We start from the raw sequence: 16963 nt of genomic DNA on the forward strand, positions 1-16963 counted from the left end.
TTGTAACAATATGTAAGAAAGGTAAGTTTGCTAACAACAACATAGCTTTTTACATTAACACAATAATTTTAACATAGTTTTTCTTTCAATTGAAAAATTCAGTTATAAAAGTTCTCAAACTCACTATTGAATGTTTACATTACAAAGTCCAATAATAGCACGTGGATTTATGTGCTAGAGCTAAGGGGAGTTATGTGCTAGGATAGAGTTTCTTTAGCATGCATATGAATCGCCTAAGGATCTTGTTAAAGAACAGATTCTGATTCAGTGGGCCTGAGATTCTGCATCCCTAAGCAGCTTCCAGATTATGCTCATCCTTCTAATTTAGGAATCAAATCTTGAAGCGCAAGGTTCCACACTTTTAAAATCTCTTATGAAATATAAAAAAAAACAGATTATAAATTCTATATCATGAAATGAGAATAGAGAAAAAAAGGTAAAAACAGAAACTAAAATGGCAAGTTAGTAACATTGTAAAGTTTTTAATAACACTTGCTGATACCATATACAAATAATAATCACAACATAAGAAACCCCTTTCTCTCTTAGTGACTGGTAATTGCAAGCTAACTTTTTTCATTGGTGGTGTTGAAATAACTGATGACTTTTTTTTTAAAATTTCTTTAGGTGTCGTAGTAAAATTTAGACAACTTAATTATTTCCTAACCTAGTTGTTGGTGATACATATATTTGATTGTTATAGGAATTCCATTTTATTACAAATGACAGTGATAAAATTATAATGATGAAACATCTAGTCCTGAAGAATTGGGTATTTGCTTAAATTATGAATCGTTTACAGTTAAAGGACCATATGTACATTTATTCTTAATTGCAGTAACAAGAAATGTGATGTGTATAGGTTTACAAAACAGGACTTAATTTTTATTTCTAGACGAAAAAATCATCATAGATTAGTTCCTATTAAGAAAATTCAGTATATCCAAAATCAGGCACAAAAGATTATTAGTTAATGTTGTTAAAGTACTTTGCAAATAACAAATAATTTTTATCATTCTGTCATGAATTTTATATGTATTCCTCAGTGATGATAATTAGAATATGTTTGCTAGACAATAAAGTGGCATTTTGTTTTGTATCGGGGAACATCAATTAAAAACATCTTAGTATTTTACTGCTTAAAATTTGAATTAATTTCACTGGAATTAAGAAAACTTAATAAGCTTAAATGTCTCACAGAAATTGTTCAACAGATCATGAAGCAAATGTCTCCTCTGATGTAAAAAGATAATTTCCAATAATGTTTAATGAATTGAAGAAAAATTATACTATTTTCTCCAGCAAAGACGCTGCTAAATTTCTAAGCTTGCTTGCTATATGCCCTCAGCATTTTTTTACATCTGTTCCCTTTCACTAACTCCTCTCTCAACAAAGCAGCAGCAGGTTTGCTTGATTATACACGTGTACTTGACACTTGAGAGCGTGTGTATACTCTCTCTCTCTCCCTCAAAGGTTACTATTTAGAACCAGATTAAATTTGGGTCAAGAAATGCATGGCTTTAAAAAATTTGTATCTGTTGCTTCAAATTCCAAACGTTACTATTTTTTTTCTAAGTAGTTTTATCAATGATAACTTTGGGGGCTAATGTTTTGTGTTTATTGATTTTTCTTTTTTCCCTTTTTTTCAATTTTATTTTTTTCAACTACAGCATTCAGATCCACAATATCTACTTCCAGGTTTCACGCAGCTGAAGGACTTCTCTCATTCAGAATAGACTCAGAGACTTGAGTTTGAAGAATAATTATATACGTATTTTTTTTCTTTTTCAAGTCTCAGAGCAGCAAAATGCAAGTCTTAACATCATGTAATTTACTTGTCAGAAAGTGCCTCAAGTTCTCACTCCAAAGTCTATTTATGTAGCACACTCCTAATAATCTCAGTTGTCTGGATTCTTCAGCTGAACAGAAGCACCACATTCAGATAAACCTTGGCATGGGAGATGTCCTAAGGACAGGCACATTAACAACAAGAAACGAACGCTGTAACACCTGACAAAGGCAGAGAGAAAGAGAAATAAGTGTAAAAATAATTGTAAAAAATTTCAAGAAAGCGTAACTCCAAATATCAACAGACCTCAAAATCCTTACACCTCAGTGACAACAGTTGTAAATAATGACCATGAGTCAAAAAGGCAGATAAAATTAAGCTCAGTACACTCTGATTAGGAAGATAGGGTGGTAATAGTTTGGAAATAAAAACATGCTTTTGATTTTTTCAGGTGTTAAGTAAATGTTCTCATCTGGAACAAAGTATCTCCTAGCAAAGTCAGAGTATTGAAATGCCTATAGCTCTACAAGCCACAGCCCTTGATGGGCCCACATTCCACTGAGACATGTAAAAAATAATGGTGTGATATGTGAAACTATAAATAAGTCCATAGAAAATATGGTTTAAAAATAGAGGAGAGAATGATTGAGTCAGTTGGGAGAAGACAGGACTTTACATAGGAGAGATTATTAAATCAAATCCTGAAGGAATAATAGACACCAGGAAAGAAAGGGCTACAAAATATGGTTTTTTTTTTTTTTGAGACGGAGTTTCGTTCTGTCACCCAGACTGGTGTGCAGTGGTGTGGTCTCGGCTCACTGCAAGCTCCGCCTCCCGGGTCACGCCATTCTCCTGCCTCAGCCTCGCGAGTAGCTGGGACTACAGGCGCCCGCCACCACGCCCAGCTTTTTTTTTTTTTTGTATTTTTAGTAGAAACGGGGTTTCACCATGTTAGCCAGGATGGTCTCCATCTCCTGACCTCGTGATCCACCCGCCTCGGCCTTCCAAAGTGCTGGGATTACAGGCGTGAGTCACTGTGCCCAGCCAATATGGTGGTTTAAATAAAGCTTTATATAAATATCCTTCATTGATTTTCTTTCTGCATTGAGTCAATTATCCATCACCCCATGGAGAATTAGGACTATTACAGCACAAAGAAGTGAAAGGAGATTATCTCATAAATCATAGTTCAGATATTCATGCCTCCATCCAACTAGTCACCTGGGAAGGGTAATGGGGGGCTGGAGAGGAGGTGGGAATGGTTACTGGGTACAAAAAAACCAGAAAGAATGAATAAGAGATACTATCTGATGGCACAACAGAGTGACTATAGTCAATAATCACTTAATTGTACATTGTAAAATAACTAAAAGGGTGTAATTGGATTATTCATAACACAAAGGATAAGTTCTTGTGGGGATGGATGACCCATTCTACGTGAAGTGATTATCTCACATTGCCTGCCTGTATCAAAACATCTCATCTACCCCACGGATATATACACCTACTATGTACCCACAAAAATTATAAATTAAAACACTAACAAAATAAAAATGTGATTGTAAAATAACTAAGGAAGGTGGTGAGAATAACATGTATGATGGAATGATAGGGTGAAGCAACAGGTGCCACAGAACAGCAGTAGTGGGCATTTGCTGGAAATGACACTGCTGGGAAATAATGTCAGAGAAAAAGATTACAGGCCAAGGCACGAAGAGCCTTTGAAACTACAGTTAGGAGGTTGGGCATTTTCAAGGAAAGAATCACAAAGTGTTTTTAAGCCAAAAGTGACATAAATATGTTGACATTTTAGAAAGCTAACTAGCAGCACTGCAGATGATGGGTTCACATGGGATGAGGCTTAAGGATAAGAAAGATCAAAGGCTGTACTAAAGGAATGACAATGAAAATAGATAAAAGGTGATGATGTCATAGCTCTTTAAAAAGTGGAATTGACAGCGTTGGTGTGGTGAGTTGTTCCTAGACTCCTCTATAGGGTTGGAACCTCAGTAGACCAGATGATGCAAAAGGAAAAATATCACAGAAGGATGTCACTGGGATGCAGGATACAATCATTTATATAGTAATATGGCAAACCCTTGAGTGCTGTCACGGTCCCTCCACTAGCCAAATACCATGAAGTGTATATAACCCCCTATCTAGGCTTTTCGAATTGGTGGATTTTTAAAAAAAATATTCCATGGGGCTTGCATTTACCATCTTTTGCACAAATCTAGGAGGAATTAAGAAAGCCATCAGGCAGTTGTGTCTATGTACTTGAGTCCTTAAACTTGCCTATAACATTTGCACTTCTCATTGCTGTTTAAATGATAAAGTGAAAGAGTGTAAACTTAAAGTTAGTGTCAGTGGACTGTCTCTCCAATACTTGTGGACTGACTGGCCAAACTCACCTGTGTGTAATTACACAGAGATTGTGAGGAAGACAGAAGAATTGGTGACAACACCCACGTTCCTAATATAGATGACTTGCAGCTCCGTTAATTAGAATGAAACAGGAATGTAGAAAAAGGGACAGATTATGGAGGAATTTATGAGTTCTGTTTTTGCTATATTAACCTTGAAGGATTTTGGAATATCCAGAAGGAGATCTCCAGTTTAAAATTCTGATAGTGGAGCAATGATGAAAGTTGCACTCTGGACAGTTTCGTTTGTTTTCTTGAGGGGGCTTATCGGAGCATAAATGTTATTTAAATTCCTTAATCCTTCTCAACGTGCTTTCTGCTTGCTGTATCTCTGGCCCATTTTCAACTGGAGATTAAAATTAAGCTGTGTAATATATTCTCATCACCGTTTTGATTAGCCCGTAAATTTGCGGACTGAAACTTTCTCCATGGAAGCTTAAGAAACAGTGACAGTGTCAATTGAGAATGCAGCGTTTGAAGAAACAACTGAAAAAAACTTGAGGTAATAATCGTAAAATAGCCACTAGTGTCTTTGCTTTGAAGACTGTTTATACCATGTTGTCTCTAATGATGTGTGGGATGAAGAATTTCTAACAAAAGTCTACATAAGCATCTTTCTTTCTAGATCTAAAGAAAAGCTGCAATTCCTACCTGAAACCTGCTGTTATAGGTTTGTTGCTGAAGAAAAGATCTAAGTCTTTAAATGCTGGGATACATAAAGACATGTGATTGTCATTCTTTTTGTTTAGACCTTGGCTCTCATGCCTCACCAGAAGATAATGGGAAACTAATACAGCTGAACAAAGATGATTTTCATCAAAGGTCGGTCAGAGCCCATGGTAGTAATAAAACGTCTTAAATTGCCTGCAGCAGAGACTAAAGCAACCTACACACAGGCAAAGAACCAGAGTTTCTGATGTTTGTCTGGGACTGCAGAGCGTGAGTTGGTTTCCATAGTGTTAGATTGTCTCTCTGTAGGCGACTTAACTCTCTGATGCCTCTGATACAAATTATTCTCTCTTTTTCTCTAAAACAAATGGATATAGTCAACCATAGGTTTGCCATCGCATCGAAAATTAGGAAAATTAGACCCTTTGGTTGGGTACTAAGAAAAATAGATAATGGCTGATTTCATCTAGCTCCAAAAAGGCATGAAGGGTAAGAGTTACATGTTCAATGGGCAAAGCATTTTTCTCCCTTAATGATTTGTTTTTGATGGGCAGATGTTCTGGTAAAAGACAGAAATAATTTAACCTGGAGCTAAGAAGTCACTTGGAGACCACTAATGTCCACCAATATTTTTAAACATTTGTGACACTTCACTAATATTCTGGAGAGCAATAAAAAAATTCCTGTTAGCAAATGCTGGTGTACAAACATGTCTCAGATATTCAAAGAAGGGGCTATACAATACCTATTTAAATATTCCTAGCCCTTATCATAAACAGCATCTGCCATGCAGTAGCTAGGGTGACCACCTATTTCTGGTCTGCCTAACACTTTCTCGGTTTAGGCACAGAAGTTTCACATTTGGAGAACTGCCTCAGTCCTGGGCAAATTGGGATGGTTGGTCACCACACCACAGAATAGTTTGCTGGAAGGATAAACAAAAGGAGAATCGTGCTCATTAATTTCATACATTCCTTCTTTGGATGCCATAGGATAAGTGCATTCTCTCAATGAGTTTATCACATAAAAAGTTACATTTGAATCACAAGCCTCTTTTATGGGATCATTTTTACTATGTGAGCAAACCTATGGAGGGGCGGAGGTGGTCAGAGGTTGATTGGTGAAAGTGGAAGCAGAACAAGAGTCATTGGAAGAATTTAGCGTTGATGACATTAAGTTAAAATAGTCTGTCACATGCAGTTCACCATCCCACCGGTGAGGCTGGGAATCCTTGAAGTCCTTGGCAAAGGTTTCTCTCTTAAGGCAGAGAGCACTGGCAAATTATGTGTCAGAGACTTTATGCCTTCATGTTGCTATTCCCTGTCTCTCTTCTCCCTTTGTTTTCTCCTCATATATGTGAATTTATTAAATCTGTGCTTGTCTTAGTATGGAAGCTATATTGTATTTTTAAGGTTTCCACTATCTTTTCTTTATAGATCTTCTTCCAGTAATTCACTCGTTTCTTCACTTAATTATTTGGTCTTCAAATACTTATCGAGCTTCTACCCTGTGCAAGACATTATCTAGGTATTGGGATACCACAATACACAAAATAGATAAATATTTGTATTTGAAATGAATTTTCTAACATAAAGAAACAGATAATAAATAAGTAAAATGTATAGTAGGATAGACGGGAAATGCTATGGAGGCAAATAAAGAAAATGAGTGGAGTGTTGGAGAGAAGGGGTTGAAGAGGGGTTAGTGAAGCCATTTTAAATAGGGTCCTCAGGGGAGCCCATACTGAGAAGGTGGCATTGGAATCAAGGTCTACAAGAAGTGAGGGAACATAGCAAGCGTCTGAAAGGAGTAAAATGCTCCAAGCCAAGGGAATGACAAGTGCAATGTTCTGAGACAGGACCTGGCCTTTTGAGTCCATGAATAGCAAAGTGGCCATTATGGCCAGAATAGAGTGAACAAGGAGAGGAGTAGCAGAAGATGAGATGGGAACTGACAAGACGGAGGCATAAGCAGAATGTGAAGGGTATGAAGTTCTACTGACTGCTTCAGTCATTCAAAAGACACTGGCCTCTTTTCAGAGTGACTTTGGAGGGGATGAGAAGAGCAACATATGAGCTAATATACCTTTTAACAGTATCCTCTGGGTGCTGTGTTGACAATAAGCTGAAGAGACACTAGGAAAAGGCAGGAAAACCAGTCAGGAGGCTATTGCAACAATCCAGACAAGATAAATGCATTCTTTTCAAAAAGGATCTAGGCAGTAGAGGTGGTGATGGATTTTGATGGTAGTAGTGTAGGATTTGCTATGGGATTGGAGGTAAAATACAGGCAAACAGGAAGTAATGAGGTCAAAGTCCTTGGCCTGAGCAACTAAAAAAAATAGACATTTTCTTTCTTAACCATATGAACCCTAAATGCAACTGTGCCCCATAACAGTGATTTCTCATCATCTGATTTACTGTTTCCTGTTTCTTCATTGTAATGTTCAGTGGACAACACAAGTTTCCTTATTTCTAAATTCTTGGGAAGAATGATCACATCAATATAGACTCCAAAGAACTTACCAAGAAGCCAGGTATTTTGAGGTTAATTTCCGGATAAAAAAAGAGAAATTTTCGCAGGTTTCTGGCCTTCACAAGATAGGAAACTGTGCTGACTACTCACTTTACTTGCATATTGTGCTATGTAATAGACATATATTGCTTTTAAGCCTAGCCCACAGAATATTTTATTCTTCCAAGTTCAGCAATCAATCACTTTATACTTGCTTTTAAATTTTATGTTTCCAAACACATCCTCAGGTTTGTCTTTGTGATTTGTTGATTGTGTGAAATTTCACCTCTAAAAACGTTTGTGGAGATAGCCAAAAGAAAACAAAAACAAAAACCCGCAAACACACATTCTATAATCCACCTCAGAATGTATTCAAAGCTTAGGAAATTTTCTTTTTTTTTTTTTTTTTGCAGCTTTATTTATTTATTTATTTATTTATTTTTTATTATTACACTTTAAGTTCTAGGGTACCTGTGCATAACATGCAGGTTTGTTACACATGTATACTTGTGCCATGTTGGTGTGCTGCACCCATCAACTCGTCATTTACATCAGGTATAACTCCCAATGCAATCCCTCCCCCCTCACCCCTCCCCATGATAGGCCCTGGTGTGTGATATTCCTCTTCCCGAGTCCAAGTGATCTCACTGTTCAGTTCCCACCTATGAGTGAGAACATGTGGTGTTTAGTTTTCTGTTCTTGTGATAGTTTGCTAAGAATGATGGTTTCCAGCTGCATCCATGTCCCTACAAAGGACACAAACTCATCCTTTTTTATGGCTGCATAGTATTCCATGGTGTATATGTGCCACATCTTCTTAATCCAGTCTGTCACTGATGGACATTTGGGTTGATTCCAAGTCTTTGCTATTGTGAATAGTGCCGCAATAAACATATGTGTGCATGTGTCTTTATAGCAACATGATTTATAATCCTTTGGGTATATACCCAGTAATGGGATGACTGGGTCATATGGTACTTCTAGCTCTAGATCCTTGAGGAATCGCCATACTGTTTTCCCAAATGGTTGAACTAGTTTACAATCCCACCAACAGTGTAAAAGTGTTCCTATTTCTCCACATCCTATCCAGCACCTGTTGTTTCCTGACTTTTTAATGATTGCCAGTCTAACTGGTGTGAGATGATATCTCATTGTGGTTTTGATTTGCATTTCTCTGATGGCCAGTGATGACGAGCATTTTTTCATGTGTCTGTTGGCTGTATGAATGTCTTCTTTTGAGAAATGTCTGTTCATATCCTTTGTCCACTTTTTGATGGGGTTGTTTGTTTTTTTCTTGTAAATTTGTTTGAGTTCTTTGTAGGTTCTGTATATTAGCCCTTTGTCAGATGAGTAGATTGCAAAAATTTTCTCCCATTCTGTAGGTTGCCTGTTCACTCTGATGGTAGTTTCTTTTGCTGTGCAGAAGCTCTTTAGTTTAATGAGATCCCATTTGTCAATTTTGGCTTTTGTTGCTGTTGCTTTTGGTGTTTTAGACATGAAGTCTTTGCCCATGCCTATGTCCTGAATGGTATTACCTAGGTTTTCTTCTAAGGTTTTTGTGGTATTAGGTCTCACATTTAAGTCTCTAATCCATCTTGAATTAATTTTCATATAAGGAGTAAGGAAAGGATCCAGTTTCAGCTTTCTACTTATGGCTAGCCAATTTTCCCAGCACCATTTATTAAATAGGGAATCCTTTCCCCATTTCTTGTTTTTCTCAGGTTTGTCAAAGATCAGATGGCTGTAGATGTGTGGTATTATTTCTGAGGACTCTGTTCTATTCCATTGGTCTATATCTCTGTTTTGGTACCAGTACCATGCTGTTTTGGTTACTGTAGCCTTGTAGTATAGTTTGAAGTCAGGTAGCATGATAATAAGAGCTATTTATGACAAACCCACAGCCAATATCATACTGACTGGGCAACAACTGGAAAAATTCCCTTTGAACTGGCACAAGACAGGGGTGCCCTCTCTCACCACTCCTATTCAACATAGTGTTGGAAGTTCTGGCTAGGGCAATCAGGCAAGAGAAAGAAATAAAGGGTATTCAGTTAGGAAAAGAAGAACTCAAATTGTCCCTGTTTGCAGATGACATGATTGTATATTTAGAAAACCCCATTGTCTCAGCCCAAAATCTCCTTAAGCTGATAAGCAACTTCAGCAAAGTCTCAGGATACAAAATTAATGTGCAAAAATCACAAGCATTCTTATACACCAGTAACAGACAAACAGAGAGCCAAATCATGAATGAACTTTCATTCACAATTGCTTCAAAGAGCATAAAATACCTAGGAATCCAACTTACAAGGGATGTAAAGGACCTCTTCAAGGAGAACTACAAACCACTGCTCAGTGCAATAAAAGAGGACACAAACAAATGGAAGAACATACCATGCTTATGGATAGGAAGAATCAATATCGTGAAAATGGCCATACTGCCCAAGGTAATTTATAGATTCAATGCCATCCCCATCAACCAATGAGTTTCTTCACAGAACTGGAAAAAACTGCTTTAAAGTTCATATGGAACCAAGAAAGAGCCCGCATTGCCAAGACAATCCTAAGTCAAAAGAATACAGCTGGAGGAAATTTTCTCATTACCTATACGTTTGACAATGTAATTGCCTCTGAGGAGAGTCTGGAGGTGTAGTTTTATTTCCCCTTGATTATTATTTATGTAAAATACCATATTGAATAAATGCCATGACAAATGACACAATAAGAGGTTCTAACCATCAGGAAGATAACAGACTGACTAATGCACTGCAGAGCTTTGTATAATAAAAATACTCCATCCCTGATGATTATAGTGAAGCTTTAACTATTAAAAGCACTATAAAGGCCAGGCACGGTGGCTCACGCCTGTAATCCCAGCACTTTGGGAGACCAAGGTGGGCAGATTACTTGACACCAGGAGTTTGAGAGCAGTGTGGCCAACATGGTGAAATTCTTTCTCCACAAAAAATACAAAAAATTAGTCAGGCATGGTGGAGGGTGCCTGTAATCCCACCTCTCGGGACACTGAGGCATGAGAATCACTTGAACCTGGGAAGTGGAGGTTGTAGTGAACTGAAATCGCACCACTGCACTCCAGACTGTGCAACACAACAAGACTCTGTCTCAGAAAAAAAAAAAAAAAAAAGCACTATACAAACACCATATGTATTCTGTACATATCGTTTTTAAGGTTGTTGAAGTTGGTGACGCCTTCTAGGAAATCAAAACTTACGCTATAAAGCTGATTTTTTTAAAAAAAACGAAAAAGAATATTCAATAGACTTTTTGTAAATGTAAGACACCACTTGTAATGAAACATACATTCAAACTCTTCAGAAAGTGAAGTCAAATTATGTATTTTTAAAGATGTGAAAACATGTATTGCAGTCTTGGAGAAATCAAATCATAAACAGATTCTATCTTTCTTAAAATAGTGACTTAATGTTTCTTAGGATGGCATTTTAAGTAGCAATAAATAAGAGATGAAAGATCTCTAAACTATGAAGCAAAAGACACAGAACTGCAAACCTCGTTTACATAACTTATTCAAGGAAATTCTTACAATTTGTCTCTACGACATGAATTTGTTAATTTTTCTTACTTAATAAATTTGGCTGCTAGAAGTATCTGAAAATGGTCAATTAATCTATTTTAGAGCCTTTTTAGTAGGCAGTTCAGATATTCAGTGAAGTCATTTGTGACACGGCCCTATTGTGATCTTGAAGACTAGATGGTGTTTTGTTTGCTTGTTTGTTTGCTTTGTATTCAGTGTGTTGTGAAACAAATTCAGTTATGTAACTCAGATTTAACAAGGAAGCATTCGGTTTATTTCAGTATTAATGATCTATATCTGTTGATGCCAACTAAACAGGCTGAAAAATATAAACAGTTGCTGTTTCACTGTTTGTTTTACTCGAGATCCTTATTGTTTTAGCATCAAGGTGATACCTTAAATGCCGTTTTGGGGGAGTGCTTACCAATCAAATCCATATTACCTCTAGGCTCCAGAATGTGTCTTCTTAACCTTTAATGTGTCTTAGACCCCTTTGACAGTATTGCAAAGTCTGTGGGCCCTTTATAAGAACAATGTTTTTAAATGTGTTGGATGAAAACCATAAGACCACAAAGGAAATCAAACACTGACATTTAGTTCTATCCACAGAGCCTCTGGGACCCCACATTGAAATCATTTGCTTTAGCACAATACATAGAAGAAATTGGAACTTGCCATTACATTTAAGGGGAAGAATTCACTAGAGAAAAAGCGTTTGCTTCTGTCTCTAGGTTTAAGTTCCATGAGGAGAATAACCAATGCTGATATTAGTTTTGTGTAAATTCAGGGAGAGATGTTAGTGTTTCAGTGTACACTTAGGGATGGGAAATGGTGAGGAATATCAACAAAGGCATAATTTCTAATGCAGAATGATTATTTTCACTCTTGAAGGCAAAGCATGTTGCCTCCTAAATTTTTGTTAATCTGTATCCACCCCCTTGGAAAGATTTTTTACAGTTTAATGCCACATGAATTGGCCTTAAAAGTACCAAGAATGGGAAAAAGTAGTGGATGTTCCATCTTTCTATTTGACACATACTCAGCAATTAGTTTACTATATAGATTGTATCAAGCTAATGGGAGAAAATGTTGAAAGGAAGATATTTTTCTCTGTATTATGCTGTTGTTAAATTAGCTTAATCATCCGTACCTGAAGCAGCATTGTTTCTGGAATTTTATAAAGTTTGAATTTATCCAATTGATAACCATTTACCCTGATGGAATCAGATTATTTAATATTGCGCATTTAAGGCACCAAAATAAGAATGCATTTGAGAAAAATTTATCTAGCTTACTCCATACTTGTTGTCCCCTCTTCTCTGAAATGAGGCACCTGAATTTACTTTTTGGTTCCTAATTTGGTTCTATCACTGCACTTTAGTTTTTGTCCTTTCCCACCACCTTCTCACCTTATTATGGATCTTTCATTCCCTTTGTATGAATTCCTAGCATTACCAATCTTTCAAACTAAACTCATCCTCTAATTAAACTGGATATCCCTTAATACTAACCTGCCAAGTTGTCCTTGATCATAATTTCTGATGAATAAGAGATTACAAAAAAAATTTGTGTGTGACAATCTAGGATGTAAGGACAGAAATTGTAAATCTGGTTATATGACATGAACCTCACCAAAGTGAAAGTCCAAGCAAAATTTTATTACTTAAAAAATTTTGACTTTTGGAAGATGGCTCTTAGGAAAGTTCTTAAAAAGACTAAGCTCTCACTGATTTGTTCTCTGTGAAAATACATTTCACAGGGGAAAATAAGTTTGGTTGTATGTCCCGAAGGCTAGATCCCTCATTCAGACCTTGTTGGCTTCTGTCTCTAGTTCATCTTGGCATATCACAATGCAAATGGGCAAAATAATGATGACAGATGGGCATAGGAACAACCATGCCAAGACTCCAGCCTGCACATTACATTTGAATAGCTAATAAGAAATTTTGCTCAAGAACATCCATGTGACAATGTTAGACAATAGCCTGTATGTTTGAGTTGACCTAGCTCAGAGGAGTTAAAACATATATTAAATTGTATGTAATGAATCTAAAGTTTTCAGACAAATAATAGTGCCAGGACAATCTTAAATAATTAAAGGATACATTAAATGATGCCATGAAGGCAGACATGTATTAACTTCTACTTGATGGAGATTTGCAAGATGTGCCCAAATGATTCTAAGATTTAGATTAATGTTTTGTCAAGTAAATCAAAGAGAAGCAGATACAAGGCTGAATCACACTGTGAGAAACAATGGAGAAGATCCTGTTTCATTTATTTATTTATTTTTGGTCTGGCTTATCACTCAAAAGTTAAAATAAATTTTTATAATGCACATACTCAGGGATCATGGCAGAAAGTTTACATACCATTCATCTAGAATATGCCGTGTTGGAAGTTGTATTTCTCATTTTTAAGTGAAATTGCTGCTCCAATATAATTAGTTTAACACACAAGATCCCAATAATCAGAAAATAGAATGTAAATGAAGATAGCTGAGAACACATTGTTCTAGTAGAAAAGGGAATGAATCAAAAGAGTCATAAAAAATTAACTTGCAAAAAATGTATGCCATGACAATGGATAACTTAGCTGTAGGTGAAATGATTATTGTTTTGTTGAAGACTGAGAATTCTAACATTTGCTGTTCTTTTAACCATAAATGAATTTTTCTGCCTGCCTGACTTTTTAATCAGAGTCTTCCAGAATGCTATTTACATGTACCATCATTTGCAAAAGCAGAAACACATTCAGGGCATCAAAGTTGATAATACATGAAGTAAAGGCTCTCACTGCTTTACTGAAACTTTGTTATTTGAGTGCAATACTGACTAAGATGAATTGTGCTACTCTAAAGTTAGGTGAGTCAAGCACAATTGGACAACTTTCAATTACCTCATCCTTGAAGCTTCCCTTGAATAGGACTAGTTATTAACACTGGCTGCACACTGAGATAAAACTACATTTTTAATCTTAAAATACTCACGGTATATAAAGTACCACCGTGGTTAGAGCTTTTCAGGTTTCCTACTGCTCAAGTTCACTTTGTCAGCACCATGAAAAATCTAGTCTTTGTGAATTCCTGCTTATGGCATTAGGAAAATATAGGAGAAATGTTGGCTATTTACATGGGTAGTGCATATTTAATATAGTTCGCATCATTATTATGCCCATGCGTCCAAAATGCAAATGTCTTTTATGAGGATAAAGCAGGCCATTATTTTTGTGCAAAAGACTCATTTCTTTCTAGAAGAAAAGGGAAAAAAAAAGAAAGCCTAAATGATCACAATGGGGATTTAGGGAAGTAATTGTAAGTAGAAGAACTACTTTTGAACTGCTTCTCTGACTCAAAAAATTGATCATCTATCAATTCAATAACAAGAATTCATTAGGGTTACTGTGAGTTAAAATGTGAAGTGAAATTACTATTCTTCATATGGGCAATCTCTATTCTTTGTTTTCATTTGGTCCAAAATACAGGGAAGCAGATAATTAACCTGTCATGTAGAATAAAACTCTACAAAAATTAAATGAGATGAAAGCACTTTAGGTTTTGCTGCTCTTTGGTTCCATCACAAGAAAATGTTCTCTTAAAGCTTTAGAAATAAAAGTATTTTTAATTCTGTAGGACTACAGGAATAGCCATTACAAGCCTGGGTCTTTAAGGTGAACATCAAATTGAACATTAGAAGCACACTAGGAGCTTTTATTATTATAAAGTGATTCGAGTTGAAATAAGGGAAACATCACAGGTGGAAGCATGCACACATACTACAAGTGGCTACACTGCCACAAAATAACAAGGCTTTTACATTAAGGAAGAATTTTTAAAAAGTTTTTAGAAATCAGGTGCAGTTTGGAAATTATGTATCACTGATCATTTCTGAATCCAGAAGACAAAGAATTGGGGTGTAGGAATTTAACTATTAGGACTTCCATGCTTTGTGGAGAATAGAATGTGCTAATTCTAATGTATTGATCCTGGTTCTTTTGTACACAATCTAATATTCTTTTGAATTCCCACATGGGAGTTGTTTGAGAGTACAGAGAAAGATACAAATCTTCAGATGACTTTATATCAGTAGTCCAATGGAAACATTAAATAAACTGGGGAGATTATCATGCTACAAAGCAAAAGCCAGTAAATGACAATTTTATCTTAAAAAAAGTAATGTTGTTATATATTATTTTGAAAAAAGGTACTTTATTGGGCTGTCCTTGCCTTATGAAAATCTCGCCACATTTTTAGCGTGATTCTAAAACTTACAAAGCTTCCAATTTTAATTTATTTTATTCAAATATCTTTATAATAGGAAACAAAATGGCACAGGAGAAATTACTATTCCTCTAAATTTAGCATATCTTTCATTATGCATTTTAAAAGCTGTCCTTTTTGCTTTATAAATAAATCATTGAGGAATTTGGTGAGAAACATAATCTGAGTCACCTAAGGTCTAAGCATAATAGACAAATAGGAACTTAGACCACTGATGACCATGCCATAATCTGAAAAACCCACCAAAATAACATTTAATATAAATATCACCACGTAATGTGGAGCTGAAAATAAATTTTTGAATACACTTAGTAGCTACTAAGGTTGTTAAAATGTCAGCTTGTGGAACTAATCACACTTTCTATAGTACAGAGGGTGAGTACATTTGTAGTTCTTGTGTGTTTTTGTTTGTTTGCCGAACACAGTTATATACCTTTCATTCTAACATAACATTAAGAACCACACTATTGTAGAGAATAATTAATCTAATATTATCTCAGAAAGGATCCAAGGCTATGGAAATTGTTGTGCTGCAATTATTAACCTGAAAAAATTATACATAATCTCTCTACTAGACTGTATATATTGATTTCTTTTCTTTTCTTTTTTTTTTTTTTTTTTTTTCTTTTTTGAGATGAAGTCTCACTCTGTCACCCAGGCTGGAGTGCAGTGGCATAATCTTGGCTCACTGCAATCTCCGCCTCCTGGGTTCACACCATTCTCCTGCCTCAGCCTCCAGAGTACCTGGGACTACAGGAACCTGCCACCATGCCTCCATTGATCTAGTTTTAAATTTACTAACTCTTTTCTTTTTCAATTTTGCTCTATTATTAAACACAACCAGTGACATTTTTACTTCAGACATTGCAGTTTTCAGTTCTATTATTTTCATCTGGTTCCTTTTTATATTTTCATCTCTCTGCTTAGATTTTTCATCTTTTTATTTGTGAGGACAGTAATTCCCTTTATATCATTGAATTTAGCTATAAAACTGCTTTAAATTTTTGTTTGCTAATTATAACATCTGGCTTATCTCAGTGTTGGTCTCCATTTATTGTATTTTCTCTCGAAAATGAAGAATATTCTCCTGTCTTATATCCTGAACATGATTATTGTGATTTTGTTGAGGAACACAATTCTGTTATATTCATTGAAGAGTCTTAATTTTTGTTTTAGCCAGCAATTAATATGGTTGCATTTATACTTCAAACTTTGCTGCTTGGAAGGGAACTCAAATCAAAGTTCAGATCTTTATCCTTGACTGGGTGTGTGAGTCTGTCCTCACATTGCTACAAAGAAATATCTGAGACTGGGAAATTAATAGACAAAAGAGGTTTAATTGGCTCACCTTTCTGTAGACTGTACAGGAAGCATAGTAGCCTCTGCTTCCGGGGAGACCTCAGGAAGCTTCCAATCATGGTGGAAGACAAAGGGGAAGCAAGCATCTTACCTGGCAGAAGCAGGAGCGAGAGAGAGAAAGTGAGGGGAAAGGTGCTACACAGTTTTAAACAAACAGATCTCATGAGAACTACTCACTATCATGAGATACAGCACCAAGGGGATACATGAGAAACACCTCTGTGATTCAATCACCTTCCACCAGGCCCCACCTCCATCCAACATTGCAGATTACAATTTGACATGAGATTTGGGAGGGGACACAGATCCAAACATATCACCGGGATACTTTGAATTATATGTGCATAGTTGCACAGTCAAAAAAAGATTTTGGCAAATTT

The sequence above is a fragment of the Macaca mulatta genome, chromosome 1 (genome assembly GCF_049350105.2).
Source record: "Macaca mulatta isolate MMU2019108-1 chromosome 1, T2T-MMU8v2.0, whole genome shotgun sequence".
In the NCBI taxonomy this organism is placed as follows: Eukaryota; Metazoa; Chordata; class Mammalia; order Primates; family Cercopithecidae; genus Macaca; species Macaca mulatta.